The 16,251-nt window shown below is 41.8% G+C and overlaps 1 protein-coding gene across 4 annotated transcripts in view; it reads left to right on the top strand.

The window, feature by feature from the left end:
- The first annotated feature begins 14,290 nt into the window (after positions 1 to 14,290).
- The window catches only part of zbtb46 (zinc finger and BTB domain containing 46), a 50,967-nt gene continuing 49,006 nt past the window's right edge, over positions 14,291 to 16,251 (top strand). For all 4 annotated transcript variants that reach the window (XM_053849381.1, XM_053849382.1, XM_053849380.1 and 1 more), the window contains exon 1: positions 14,291 to 14,479. The gene's annotated coding sequence lies outside the window, so the exon portion shown is untranslated. The remainder of the gene's footprint in view (positions 14,480 to 16,251) is intronic.

Below are 16,251 nucleotides of genomic sequence, written 5' to 3'. Positions count from 1 at the left end.
GGTATGGAAATTATCATTTTTTTTATGCAATGAGAAGAATATTTTGTTTGCATGTAACAATGCAATTCAGTTGAGGGTTCACGAGTGCTGCATGTTCATAGTAAGCTCAATAGAGAAACGTGAACAAAAGTTATTTTCCAATATTAGTTCACTGAGCTCTCAATATGGACATGATTTAAAAAGTATTATGTTATCGTTAACATCTGTTTCTATGAACTATCGCTGAGATTTTAAAACACAGACGCAAATCCAGTTTTTCAACAGAGTTTCGTTCTGCAATATAACCCAATAATAAATAAATAAATAATAATATTAGATTATTTGTCTTCATCTTAGAGCGTCTTTAATAGTTTGAATATTCCGCTGACAAATGGAGCTGAAATGAATCTTAACAGATGAGCCAAAATTCAAATATGCTCCTCTGGTTCATCTCATATTCTGGTCCAATATGTCACCCACATTCATGTGTAATTCCCTGCAGTGTGGCACTGCAGGCGCTGAGGGCCCGGACTCTTCTGAGTGGTGCTTTCAAGGACTGTCCATCCTGAGAATGGTGACTTTCAGCTCAATCTCAGGTTCGTCAGCCCATGAAACACCGGCTCACCGCAGCAGATGCTTTAAGTCTTCTGCGCTTGGGTCACCTGAAGACAAGAAACCGGTCCAATACAGAGCGATGATGAGGAGAATCTACCGGGTTGTTGGTGGAGGAAAACTTTGACCTGGCACAAAACCACCGCAGGTCAATGGCAGGTGGTCATAATGTTGTCGCTGGCCTTTCTTAAATGTAGAACCATCCAACAGGTGTTCTAAATAAAGCAATAGTTCATTTTGAATACCTTGTTTGACGTTTTAAAGTTATTCTCCCAATACACCGCTAGAGGTCGCTATTCTCTCATAAACAGTGAAACGCTCATTCGTATCTTAGGGAGGGTTCGTCAGCTCAAGTCATGTAGACTGCTGTTTTATGTTTAAAGCATTCTGTTTTCCCATTTTCGTTAGATGATTTACAGCCGTTACAATATATTTTGTATTTTCTAGATATTGGGCATAGATTTATAGTCACACAAGTCTTATGTCACATGAAATGTATTTGTAATTTAATCTCTTGTTTATTTTTCTTATATTTTTTTGATTACTTTTAATATAGTTAATAGTACCAATATTGCATTAATAATATGTATATTATTATTTCATTACCATTACAATAGGTATTTATATTTTTTTATTTGAAATGCCACAACAAAACATAAATATTTTACTTTTTTACTTTACATAATAGGTAAAATGTGTTGCATATTGTGTATTATGAGTTTTTTTATTATTATTATAATTTCATCAACAGAAACTCTTTCATTTAGCGTCGTGTATTTTTTAAAATTTCTTGCTGATGTTTGACAAAAAAATATAACTTTAAATATTGATTAAGAGGTGTAAAATAAAGCAAGATTGAATATGTTTGGGTTTTTGTGGTGTCCGACCTACTTGGTGTACGCGGCAGGTGCAGCCCAGTTTGTTTGAAGAAATCGCATCAGCATAACTGCATTACTGCTGTACGCGTTGTTGTCGGAGCTGAAAGCTAATTTCACAAACACCTTCTCGGAGCAAAATAGAGACAACACAGCACTGAAGTGTGTGGCCCACATGACCTCTCTGTCATGGGGGGGTCAAAGGTCAGATGCAACTCTCTGCGGACAGATCATGCTGGTCTCCACGGCAACATGGTGTGTCGCCACAATGACCGGGTCACGTCTGAACAAGCACTCTCACTATAGAGGGGCTTTTTTTTCCGTCCAGTGCACAGTCCTTCACCTTCTGTCAGCTGACCCAAATGATAAAATATCTTTGATATGATTTTTGAATATGCTGTATTGAAATAAATATATATATATTTTTTTATTTTGTGATGTATTTCTCTTCACTGCTTATTGAAAAACACACAAATGAAACAAAATGATCAAGTGAAAACGCACGAACAGAAACGCATCCATTTCCTGAGTACAAAAGGTAATATTATATTCATTTCAACAAATTAGTTATATGCCTTATAATTCCATTATTATTATATAATGGCTACATGATGGTAACATTTGTGAAGTAATTATAACACATATGTGTCATGATATGAAAATGGAAAATATGATATAAAATAATTACGGGAGGATAAAAGGATTAAAAAGAGTCAGTAAAGGAAAATTCATGATTCGTAAGGTTGCCAGTTTTAATGTCGTTCAACGGTTTGATGGATTTAAAAGGTACAAGCACCCGATACTGTTGATGTTGGGTTGCCAGGTGCTATACCAATTTGTCTGTAGTATAACATCCACATAACATACTTTATTCACCCAAATTTGGCAACCACGATGACACAGCAACTTCGACAGAACTCGGCAAAAAGAAACAACTTTATTCGATAGCAATCGACAATAATCCAATAAGGAAAGTGAGTGACGTTGCGGGTGCTTGTTAGGTCTTTTTTTAATATTAATTAATTTTAATATTAACAATAATTTTTACTACGTGCTTCAGCTGGTGTCACTGGAAGTAGATGCCTTCTAAACGCTATACAAGACTTCATTGAAAGGTTTGTCAGCACCCCTTTTCCTCTTCAAACATTGCAACTACTGGAGAAGTTGGTGTTATTTTCACCATTGGACATTTTATATTAAGTTGTGTGTCATTCATTGTTGGAAGTCATGACTGTCAACACTGTTAAATGTCAGTCCACTCGTAACAGACAAGCATCTTGGAGTCCAGCACCAGCGATAAGACTAGTCTTTGGTTGATGCTAAACCAGCAATTGATATTATATTACAGAATTTGTACTGTAATGTTGAGCTGCTGATGATTACATCACCTGCTGCTTCATGGTCAATGTTACTTTTAGATGCTGTGAGCAATACTCAAACTAAGCAACTCCATCTCAGACCTGTCTTTACTGAGTCACACTTGGGTGATGCAACGCATCTGTCTGTGGATGGTTCCAGTAAAGCCAAACAGTTGGTGAGCGTTACTGAAGGGCCCCAAAGGTAAACTGTTTACCATTTATTATTATTAGTGTTTTTACTTCTGGCACAGAAATGTAATTTGATTTGTGTAGTTCACTACACAATTTGCCTTTAAAGTAAACGTTCAGGCCAAGAAACACACCTTTTTTGCTTGTGTATCATATTAAATTTCTCTTCATGTTTGTCTGCTTGTTTATGGAAACAAAAGGTCAAATTCATTTGCATGTCGTTCTTTTTACACAGAGCATTAGATATATTAAATAATTTTTGCAAGTCTGTAAATGGTCGCAGTAATGGTGGAGGGACGTACGCAGTTTCAGTTTCAGAGGTTTCAAAGATGTGGCTGTCGAGGTCAGATATCTTCAGCCAAGTAGCTTTGGAAAAGTGTGGGGGTGGCTCACTTCCTCTTTCTCTGCCTCGCTGCTTCCTGTGAGCACTGCAACTGTTAACCACACCCTCATTGAACACCCCCCCCCCCCGCGCGCACACACACACACACACACACACACTTACCCGAAGACGCACTCTCATAATCCTTTTGTTCTTTTTTTTCATTTATTTTCCAAATGGGCACAGTAAAACACTAATAAAAAGTTGATTAACAATTGGACCATTTGTTTTGTATTTTCAGAAGAACAATGTATCCATTTTATGAGAAGCTAATTTTACTGGATGATCTTGTAGAAAGATATTAAGCTCTACAATATTAAAACCTGACAAATATCATAATCGACCAAACCCATTATTTAGATTATTGAATAAATGATTGAAGATAACAGACCTGACAAGACATAAAGATCTCTATTTTGATTATATTGGAGGCTAATTTTAGCATTGCTGTGGTTACTGACTGCTTCATCTCTGCCTCTGGTTTTTGTCTTTGAAACCAACCATATCTACTTTCCATCTTGCATCAACTTCCTCTCTGTCTGCACATTTTTTGGAAGCTTTCCGCTTAATTCTTGACATTTATAATGTCCATTGACTACACAACAGATTGTTGCTTTGAATACGTACTTTCATTTCAAGCCAGCTAGAGTACTGGCCACTTAAAATCAGTTGGCAGGCCGAGTTTGGCCCCCAGGCCTAGGGTTTGCTGTGACCAAGTTATCCCAAGGTCTTTTATTTTTGGTGAGGAGCTCTTGCTGATCTGTCAACTACCACAAGTCAAATAAAAGCAAAACAGCCTACAAACTCCAAGTGAGTTAAAGCACTTGCTCTTCCACCCTCACAAGAATCCACCTCAACTTAAACCTGATGCTGTAACAGCTATTTTATTCTTGTATAGCTGAGTCATCACTTCAAGATGCAGTTGTTACGTGGTGTTGGAAAATACAATAGAAAGTTTTGCACTGTGTCTGTAAGAGAATGTGTTCTTTCTATTTCTACCCAACAGCGTTGTGGATGTGTGTGAGTGGGCGTGTGCAAGCCTGTGGTGTGTGGACGTATAGTAAAGATGTGTGTGTACGTTGAGTTGATGCACAGCAGTGGCGATACAGAGAGGGCTGGGTATTCTTGAAAGGGAGTAAAGGGTGTGCTGTTCCTGTAGGGCAGAGGAGGAGAAGGGGTGGAGATCATGAAGTGAGTGAATGTGGGGGAGTGAGTGTGGGGGCAGCGAGGCCATCTGGACTGTGAGGAGACTGAGGAAAGGGAGAGTGTGCGTGAGATGGATGGAACACGAACAGGGGGGTTGAAGACAAATCAGATATTGATGGACGTGTGCGAAGAGTGACTGATGATGTTCATGCAAATGCAGCTCTGACCAGCTCCTTTGTTTCTCCACTCACACAGTCGATAGTGACTATATGAAGAATTCTAAATGATCCACTGTGCCGTGGCGGCTGCCAAAAACCATCCCACAACTTTCTCTCTACTGCGGCACAAGAATGAAAGCCATTATTACATCTTCGGACGCGTGATACAAAACATTTGTGCATAACTGAATTGATTCCGATTCATTATTTATGAGTGCAAACTGAAGATGTGTACGTACTTTACATACAATCTCAATATGAGTCAGCTGTTTCCAACAGATTATTTGCCTTGGATAACATGATTAAAAAACACATTTTTAAATTCAATTGTTTCTATTAATCCAGACCTAGACATTAAAGTTATGAAGTATTAATATTTATTACATTGTAATTTTTTCAATCATTACAGTTTACAATTTAGATGTAATACAACCTAATATATTGCATGTTTTTTTCACTCATAATTTTATGAATTTATGTACTTTTAAATGATTTAAACCGTTTCTGAAAACCTTGAATTAAAAATGCGTATATTTAGTTCATACCTTTCACTACTTTCATATTATGCTTTTTATGTGTTAGTACTTCTATTAATCCTTAATCTTCCATTTGGATCATATCACAAACTTTAGGTCTATTTTTAACCAACTGAACGATTATGAATTACAATTCACATCAACACATTTAGTAGTCGGAGCTAGTGCATGAGGCTGATCGAGGAAGCCCCATTATCACCCTGAAGGCCTCCACTGTCCTTGGATGGTCAGCTGACCCCTACTCGTCTTCACACTTAATTTCCCCTCCTCCATCTCTTATTGACCCAAATCAATAAAACCTCCCTTTTTAAAAGCCTCCCCCCAGACCTCAGCTCTCTGAACCTTCCTGACTGTGGGGTCAGCGGAGGTCAGGAGCTCATGACTGCATAGCTCATGTCTTCTCCCTTCTCACCTGACCCCTCTAAGTTCGCACCTCCATCTTTTCCATAAATCCCACCCGCTCTCAGGAACAACTCTTAATATTTGACAAAGTTCTTCTTCATTTCCTCCACTGAGCAGGTTCTGAGATCCAGTATTGATCAGGGTTATCACTTCCTCCCGCACTCCCTCTATTCAGGATGCTCCCTAGTGTGCTGTAATATTCAAACCTCTATGATCTGCCTGTTTGTGTCCATCTCTCCACTGCTTTCCTAAATGTTTCCATTTACTGTAAGCTCCCCACCACCCAGTAGCGCTCAGTTTCCTTGTTGAACACACTCGCAAGCATCATCACAACTGTCTAAGACAGAGGAAGAAGTAAATTGTGAAAGGTGTTTGTGACTCATTTTAATTTCCTGACTCTTTTTAGGAACTTATAATAGGCATGTAAAACCTAATGGCCCTCACTTTTCTATTTTCTATTCTGCAGATTTTGCCCTCTGATGACGCTAAAACAGTTGTCATTTTGTAGCCTTAGCAAGTGCAGGTGTGTTCAGTTACAAGTTTTTAGTCATGTTAAATGTGAGCTAGGTGTTGTGTTTGTTCTACCAACTGCCAACTCTGTTTCATTTTTGAAGAAGAGACATGCAAATGAACGTGTCTGGTGCTTATGGGGGATTTCACATGCACACACACACACACACACCAAGGAAAACAAGCATAAAAACATAGTCAAGTGGGAGGGGTTGTGCTTTACCCCCACATAGCATCAGGGAGAAGGGATGAGGTACAGAAGAAAAATGAGAAACCAAATTAAAGGAACTGGTCAGGCGAGGCAGAGAGCAGAGGAGTGGAGGGGAGGAGGGGATGAAGGAATGAAGGTCCAGGACAAACAGAGTCAGCGACCTGAGGAGGGAGTGTCTGAGAACCGACCCAGCGTGCATCAACAAGAAGGTTGCTGAGATGAGAGAAACCAGTTGAAACTGCATGAGCGGCAAATAGAGGGGACGAGGGGGGGGATACACAACAGTTGCTAAGTGTTGGCCTTTGACCTATTACATGTGCAATAATGTAAGTGGTGAACCTACCCATATCTACCCTGGAGCAAAGCCTATTTTCAGTTATGACATCAAGGCAGTAGTTGGCGCTTGTCTTTCTTCTTCAGGTGCAACCCTGGGGTTGACGTGAACCTTAATCCTTTGCTTGTAGTGGGGGGTAGGTGGTTCACACCTGTATTCATAGTATGAATGAAGAGATGTCAGCGTTGGTTGGTGAAAAGTTTTCGTCTTGAGAAAAGTTATGTTGCTTACAGTTTCGCTCTTCCCCTCCTCCCCTTTTTTTCATTGTGAAACACTCAAAGTAAGATATTTGAATGTTGCAACCTCCTACAACCGTGACCTCCCGCCCCCACCTTCTTGTAGCTCCATACTATTCTCCCATTCTTTTTGCAGCTCCAGTTCCCGTTCGCTCCCCTGTCTTCTGTTGCCTCATCTCGTCCTCTTGTTGGTGTAAATAAGCAGCTTAAACACCTACAGGGTGTGACATCGGGGCCCCACGCGCCTCCAAATGCAGTCAGTGCGGGTGGAAGGAAGGCACGGCTGAAAAGGAGAGCGCTTGATCCGTCTATTTTCTCCAGCCCTCTCTGCCTGGCATTCTCGGTGAGAGTGTGGCTAAGGCGAAGCCAAAGCTGTCCCCTCACATTAGCCGGGTCTGAGCCAGACAAGCCGTCATAACCCCCACCTCCCTGCCAGGAAGCTTCGCTGCTCATCTCAGCCTCCATTCCACCCCCAACCATTGCTCTCCTTCATTCTCTCCTCTACTCAGCTCTGCCATGGGCACCGGTCCCCAATCTCCAAGGTGATTATGACAAAAACGAAAGACCCCCATGAGACAAGGCCAATAGAGATAAGGGAGGAAGCAGAGGATGGCAGAGGGAGAAGGTGAGGCGGTGGAGGAGGAAGCTTTTGAGAAGTTGGATGATGCAGCAAGGAATTTTGACAGGGTTATCTCAAAACTTTTTCAAATAGATGGTCAGTCATAGATATTGTCTATAGATTGTTTGAAATGGATGGGTGAATCGATCACCTATTATTTATTTATTATTAATCTTTCAGAGATAAATGGATACTTGCATTGATAATAGGGACATTGATCCGTCGTAGATAGACAGTTGATGAGTGACTGTGGTTGGATAGAAGAAGGATAGGTAGATGAATTGATCATTGATGGTTGGATGCATGGATTACTGACCATATTTATGAAAGTGATGATCCATTAGTTGATGATCTTTCATAGATGTATGGTTGGGCGGACAATAGGGGACAAGTGGGACGTTATTTTTTTATAAATCCATAGATTGAAAGAAAAAAAGGAGATCAGTGGATGGCAATGGAGAATGAATATATAAGTGATGTATCAAGATGATGCATGGAATAGAAGGTATGAATAACATAAGTCTGAAAATCAAATTGATTCAAAAGATGGAGGAAGGTGCAAGGAGGTGGGGAGTGTCCACGCAGATCTGATTTAAAGCTGGATGGATAGATAAGGTCATGGCCGAGCACGTCCAGCTATCTCAGGACAAACAGCCTCAACAGGTTGGACGAGGTCACATAAGACAAAGCAAGGTTTGACGGGGAGGGGGCAGCTTCCCCCTGCCTTCCCTTCCTCCTCTGCCTCCCTGCAGAAATAAGCCAAAGGAATGAGAGAGGAAATGCAGTGGAGGAGAGGAGATGAGAGGTCATATAATTGTAGCATAGCAACCCAGGTTTCAGTGTGGGTTGCGTCAAGCAATAATATATAATATTGCTGAGAGGTTAGACAGTTTAGAAGAACCTTTCAAGATGGATGTGGAAAGAGAGGTGCACTTTCAGCATCCAAGAGGTGGAGGGAAGGTAAAGAGGGGGTGGGGGTGAATGGAGTCAGTTGAAAAAAAAAAAAAGAATAGCCAGTCCTCCTATCTTCCTCCCCCCTTCCTCTCTTTCTTATTCTCCCTTTCCTTGTGCATCATTAAAACAAGCAGCGTAGTGTTGAGAGCATGGGGCTGCGCTGAAACAGTGACCTCCACAATAAGAAGATGTTCTTGCTTCGGGGAAGAGAAGGTCATTTTGTACTCCTCTTTTTTTTCCCTCCTACTACTTCCTACAGAGTAAATGAGATTTTGAGGGGGTAGGATAGCAGAGGATGGGATCAAGAGGGTAGACGTGCAAAAAAAGATGGCAAAAGTGCAGAGGCGCAGAGGGCAGCTTGATACAGGATTCAAAGTGGAGAGCTAATATATGACAAACAGGAAAAGATTTGGATTCTTTATAAAGTGAAGAGCCAGTGAGGGGGCCAGCAACCTTTCAAATCCAGGACACGAAAAGGAGGCTGGAATATTTCAGGTCACGATGCGGGACAAATGTGCGACTTCTCCACATGCAGACGACGGAGGGTCAGCCAGGAGTCATCGTTATCATACAACACCACATCTTGAGTGGTAACAATCACGTTATCTGCAGCCACATCCAGAGGCATCGTTCCATCATAAACCTACAATAGCCACAAAGGCCTGCCCCTGTAGGGAGGACTGGAAGTCCTGTGGGTGACACAAGGACAGGCAGCGGTGTGAACGCTGCCTCCCCCTCCACATGTTGCCTCAACACAGGAACAAAAATGTGTGGGCAGTGAGCACAAACACATTCTCTGCAGCCTCCAAAAGATTATACATCCTTTAAATCGCATCACCTCCATTCATTCTGCTTCAGTTCATTCATTTGTACCTGATTTCTCGGAGAAATCTGATCATTTTTTCCCGACTTACACCTTTCTTGCTTCCCCCTGACCATCAATAATCTTTATGTTCTCTGCCTCTCTGAGAGAGGACTCTTTATAGAATCCCTCACTGATTTGAGTATCACCAAGCTGCACCTTCACACATATTGTTGCCTCACACCTTGTGCCAAATATTCCTTTGTGCAGCCTCCCCCCTATCCCCTGCCTGCACCTGGTAGAGATAGTGCTCTTTCAGCCGCAGGCTCTACCTTCTATACAAGTCGGGTTTGGATGGCACCGGCACCACACAGCTGTTCCCCTCAGTAAATTGATAGCAAAGGCTAGAGCAAGGGGCCATGAAAGCACCTTGTGCTATTTTAACAGCAGTTTGATTTTTGTTGTTTAATTTCATGTAAACCATTACACTGCCGTGTCTCCCAGCATGGGGCGTGGGGAAGGGCATTTAAGTTATGTTTTTGGCCTCAAAATATTCAGTGTTATGAGCAACTGGTGCGCAACATTAACATTAATATGCAGAACATTGTGGGCAGCATAGCAGGGTAGTGTCCTCATAGACAACACCATTATGTACTTGTTCTAAATACCTTTGTGATGGCTGGTCAACATCCAGTGGATCAGGTCATGGTTTCTATGGGGAATGAAAGTTCAACCCATAAATTGTACGCCCTTCATTGTTTCCCACATAAAGTCTCTTAATCCTAAATGGAAGATAATGCACTTTTTTGTCACATCTTTTTACAGGATGCATCTAGTTTGAGTAAGTAAGTTATCTGTGGGGTTTCGCAAGGCTCTGTTTTAGTTTCCATTTCCATCTGCTTACTACCTCTTGACTGAGTCATTTATTTTTCGACACTCTTGGACCACACGTTTACCCACTCATGAGCGACTCTCAATGTGTCGCTGCTGTCCCAGCTGGTCTTTAAGACAATGCTTATCAGATGGCTCAAAATTTCCTCACTCTTTTCCGCACAGAAATAGCCCTAAATACGCAACACGTTGAGTCCAAAACTCCTGGTCTCCATTAGATCATTGACTTTCAATAGTCAAAACTGACTGACAGTTAGTCTCTCTCACACGCACACGTTTGTCTTCCTATCTTACTCAGTACCGTCATTGACATATATTAACATAACCCTATCCCCAGCAACTCCCTCTAAACCTACCCATCTAAAACAAATGGCTTAACTTAACCTTTACTCTTAACCAAACTGAAACCCAAGTATAATAACCCAGCCATTTTGTACTTTTAACCCTCAATCTGAGGCTTGACAAAGTGAGGACCAGCCAAAATGTCCTCACTTTGCAGAAATGTCCTCACTCTATCATTAAAAACTCACACAGGTTCTCACAAAGATAGAAGTACACACAATCTAACACTACACAATGTCATACACAGGTACACACAAGCAATCTGAAATCTGAAAAGAGGGAAAGTGGGAATCAGGGGCAGAAACTATAACAACTGTTCTTGCACTCTGCTCCTTTTCAATCTCTGTACCATGTAAGAGGTAATATTGACGGAATTGCATGCAGTGTAACAAGTAACAAGACGTGACATAATAGTCATACAACAATATAATACATGTGAAAAAAAAATATAATGCTCCTACGTGACTTATTTATGCGTTCGTATTATCCCATCTGGATTACTGTCATTCTGTCCAAACTGGCATCAACAAGAAATCTCTATCATGCCTTCAACTGGTCCAGAACTCAGCAACAGAACCTCTGACAGTTTGCGTAGAATAGTGTCCTCAGTCCAGCTGTGTCATATCACAAGTCATGAATATCAGGCGAGGATAATGTCTCCCAACCGGTCACCTTTAAGTGGTACACTTGAGTTAGCTTACCGTCACGAGATGAACGGATCATGGAATCATACAGTACATTGAGAGCTGTCATTGAAGCCCCATGCGTGACTTTTTGGCAGTTGGCTATGATTGTTCAGATCCATCTTGAAGTCCAAGGAGCAGCATTATCACTGTTGCTCTCTTGTGGTTCTCTCAAAGCAATGCATTACGATAGAAGACTATCGCTCTGGGTTCGCAGCAATTCAGTTTGGCATGACTGACCCCCCTCAATGCAAACACACATGCACACACCACCTTGTGTTTCAAGGACTCTTCCCAAACACGAGTGCCATATTCGCACAGGCCCGAAATCCATTGTTCAGAATTCCCGGCAGCCCCTCACTCCGCTGCTCTCCCTCATGAGTGGATTGCTGGGATGAGTGTTTCTGGGACTGAATACATGTGTAAGTGGCCTAATGACAACTAAACCCATCTGATGAGCAGGCAGAGGAGAAGCAGGGGAGAAGATGAGCGGGAGGGGGTGAGGATGCAGGGGTCTGCAGAGGCCGTGCCTGTCGTGTTAGTCGAGGGGAAGGCCAACTGGCGTGTGGGAGCTTTGAGCAAAGCAGCTTGTTTCAGACGGGATTGTGTTTGCAGGCCTATCCCAGCGAATGTGTCTGTGTGTGTGTTTGTACAAATGCGATCTCTGCCACAGAGTTACAGACCTACAGCCCTAATCCACTCGGCCCGATATTCGGTGTTATCCAACAGTTGGCAGCCAAACCTCGAGACTGATGGAGGTCTCACTCTACCCCCTGCTGCGTGGAGTAAAACACACGCACACAAGGACGTGCACACGTTTGCACGTATGCAAACATGCAATCTACATGCTTGACTTTCGACAGCCTCCCCCACACCTCCCACTTCCTCAAAACTACATCAATTCATGATTGCAGCTTACACACACACACACACACACACACACCAAGAAACCAGCCTGTCAACAGTTCCCCATTAGCACACACACTCACATGGGCAGTGACGCCCACACGTCTTTCTCTAAATGCATCTAAAAAACAATGAGTGCTTTGGCAGAGCTGTTGGTTGATCCAAAACTACTCTACAAAAACATGTTTCACAATGGAAATTGAAGTCTTTGAATAACCCCTTATGAAACTTTTCAGTGGAACATCATCATGTTTACTTTTTGTGACGGTACTGCTGCCTCTATCAAGTTGTTGGCAGCAACTAGATCTGGATTGGTTCCAGCATCTGTGACCATGAGAGTTAGTACTTGAGGTTCTGAGATGTTGGAGGGATGTATTTGAGTCTTAGCATTCTGGACGATTATAAATACGATCGTGCCGAAATGAGCCTCTGCAGGGTGCTTGGACTCAGGAGAGACGGAGGGGATGATGCTTGGGAGACACTCAACTGCTGCTCCTCCCTGAGAGATTCCATTTGACCTGGATACATGAATATTCCTCCATAAGAATCCGTTTCTGGGAAGTGGAATGTGTCTTTACTTCAGCTTCTGCCCCCGAGACCCAACTGTGTGGAAGTCAATGAGTAGAAGTTATGTCACTGAATTCAACCAACATTTTTGCAATCGACTCTCACACAGGAGTTTGAGTCATTGTCTAGAAGCCATTTTCTACAGTGCTAGAAAGGGTTCTTCTGGGTTGCTTTGGGTGCCAACCATGTCAATGAATTGCAACTGAAACGTCCATACGAGAGTATGATTGGATGTGTTCATATGTATTGACAAACTACCTATGTAAAGTTCTCCACATTGGAGTAAAAGTATGCAGTAAATAAAGACAACACCAACATAGTTACAATATGCTCTGTTCTATTCTCTGTTTGAAGATAACAAACTGAATATGAAAGGTGAATGAAGGTGTATAGAGAGGCTGGTGGAATTCCCCTGGACAATCCCCCAAAAAATTGGCTTGTAATGCTGCCTCACATCACATGGTTCTCAAGGTGTTTTCCACCGTAACTGTGAAAAACTAGAAACGCAACTATAGTTCTAGTCGTCGAGTAAAATCAGAGCAGGTTTCCTGTGCATCTCAGCAAACTAGTTTGAGTAATATTCTGCATGAAACTAAGTTCTTGCTTTAGTAGAATTTATTTTTTACATTATATTATTTATTTTTATTCATTGCCTCTGCTTCTATTCGCAGGGTCACTGGATCATTATCTGTAGCATCTGGGATGTCCTCCATGTATTTGGTCCTCGTGCAGGTGATTCAAAAAGCCTTGGCGAAAGATCCATGAATTTACTGTCATAGCCACAGATTTTGTGAACAGATCCTCATCGCTACCACTTAAGTTAATCTCAAATTATTGTATTTATTAATGACATATCTGGCGTAAACCTCTCATATTGTTCAATGTATTCTAGGGATGAAATCTCACTCAATGATGCCATAAATTTTCCAGCGCTTCATAGGGTGGATTACACAGGGCAGAGAGTAAAAAAAAAAGAGTACGCTTCCCTCTCCCCAGGAACCCTCTCCTGCTGTTCCAGGGAGACGCCTGACCTTCATCCAGTTGAACTTCCTGGGAATACCGAAGCCTGCGTTCATGATGCGTCCAAACAAATGTGGCAGTTCTACTTTGAGCTCTCATTTTGGATTTTTTTTTTTTAGAATGAAATAAATGAATGGTTAGGCTTAAAATCTGTCATTCTTGTGCGGTGAATGAATCCAACTGACCACCATCCCAACTGATCAGGAGATATTTTAAGTGTTAAAATTAGAAAGTAGTGCTCTACATGTTCTTGCCAGAACTACTAGGATTCACCACAGGGGGGAGTAAGTCAACAACAACTACAGCAACAAGTCGGAGTTCTCATTTCTATTATTAATAATATGTCTGATATATATGATCGGATGCTGAATGAGTTGTGTGAAAGGGATCAGATGGGGTGCACGGCGAGAAAGAGAGAGCGGAGGAGAGAGACCTAGACGTCGCGCAGGGGAGGAGGAAGAGGAGGGGAGGAGGGGGAGGCTCCTGATACCAAGACACGGAAAAGCAGGGGAGGGAAAGAGCAAGAAAAAAGGGGCTGGTGGTGGAATAGCGGGGAGTGGGAGACAACAGGGGGAATTACACTTTAAAGAAGGCGTACCGGGGAGAGGAAGGACCGCACGGAGCTCTGGACATCCCCTCCGCTGCTCCCCCCAGACAGCAGATCGGCAGACGCGACACCGTCCACCCCGGACCCCATGGGGTAACAGGTACGTCTGACTTCCCTGTGTTAGCAACACAATCCAGGTTTTTCATAGCCAACAGGTTTCATTCAGAAACCTGCGTCTGTATTTCTCAGTTTCAGTGGCAGCAGTTGTCACGTTAAAACCAGTCAAATCGCGTCATTGTTACTGTTTTAAACAGTCGGTGATGCAAACTTATTATATTTAAAGGCCCGAGTGCGTGTTTTTGTCGACAGTGAACGCGCGTTATGACACAGAATACGGCCGCGGTGAAAGTACCTGCTGATTGACAGCCAGCTGACCGTCCGAGCGCGTGCTGAGAGCTGTCACTCACTCGCTTCCTGCCTTTTCACCAAAATTTGAGTCGATTTACGAATACATTTACTAGAATTTATGCTCGCGACTTTTACCGCCCACAGTTAGTATTTCTTTTATGTGAAGTTTTTCTCCATTTTTTTGCTTAAGTCGATTAAGCTTCATGTCTGGTTTTGATGTTTCATAAAACTAAACCAAATTTATTTCTGAACAACTTTTGGATCACTTCTCAGCCAACTTGATCCCACTGCGAATGTTTTTTAGCTACTTAAAACAACTCAGTCAAAGCACTTGGATTACGAACATCAGGAGCTTAACACAGACAGGTGTCTCAAATGACCATTTGTCAAACCCTGTATTCTTTTTGCACTGTCTATGTTTGTTATATTAGATGAAATCTAAATTGACAGAAAGAGAAAACACACGCTCAAATTGATTAAAGCTGTTCATGGTTATTGAATAATGTGTAGATGGTGAAGATGGATATTTAAGAGAATAGAAATTGCTTTTGAATGGTTGACACATTTTTCTATGACACGCATCAGGCTTGCACTTTCTAACGAAGACTACATTTGAAATGCCATTTGTGTGTTAGAGAAGATGTCGCAGTTGTGCCCCAGTTAAGCCTCAAAAGGATATTACGCCATATACGTTGCTTATATAATCATACACTTGCATTTTTTTAAAATTATTATTTAGTTGTTGGCCAATGTGATGTGTATTCAGTGAAGTTTTGCAAAATGAATGGTGAAAAGTTGGATTCCTCTCTGTATGTATCACACAATAGTTCAATTTATTTTCTCTATATATAGTTGTCACACGCGGATCTCCTCCTGATCCACCTAATTAACCTCCCAAAAAAGGGGGATTTCTCCAGCTGGTGAATGAATGAGTGTGGGGGATGTTCGCCAGGGTAATTTCTCTAATTGCTGATGTGCTGTTTTCAATCATCCGATCCTGTTCGTATGTGTGCCGTCAAGTGATTTGTGTTTATTGGTGACTGGAGCTGAAAGCGTCTCTCTCCTGTCTGCTCTCTCACACCAGTCAATTCTCACCATCTCCGTTTTCCACCCAGGACCAGGGAACATCCACGCTTTATTCGTTTTCGCTTACACTTGCCATCAGCTTACTCTTGGTATTGATATTTAAAGCTCATCCTGTCAACTTCACCTTCAGAGATGATGTCAACTTAAATAATAACCAGGAGTGTCAGGAAGGCTTTTACAGCACGGACTCAACGGAAAAAGTTGCCTTCAGCTGCAGCTCTTTTTGATCACGTTCACGTCACATTTGCTTGTTTATTTCTTCATCCATGTAAAATCTGATTTCCTGCACACATTTATGTGACACTAAGTTCTGATGGCGCACTTCGATAGTTGATCTGTAGACCAGTCCAAAAACACCCAATAGAAGATTATGTGAACAATAACTATAATTTAACAAGTCAGGACTTTTTAGAAAACTTCTCAATCTTTTTCGTTCTA

Source organism: Synchiropus splendidus, chromosome 18, assembly GCF_027744825.2.
Source record: "Synchiropus splendidus isolate RoL2022-P1 chromosome 18, RoL_Sspl_1.0, whole genome shotgun sequence".
Taxonomy (NCBI): domain Eukaryota; kingdom Metazoa; phylum Chordata; class Actinopteri; order Syngnathiformes; family Callionymidae; genus Synchiropus; species Synchiropus splendidus.
This window is presented reverse-complemented; position numbering and strand designations above follow the sequence as displayed.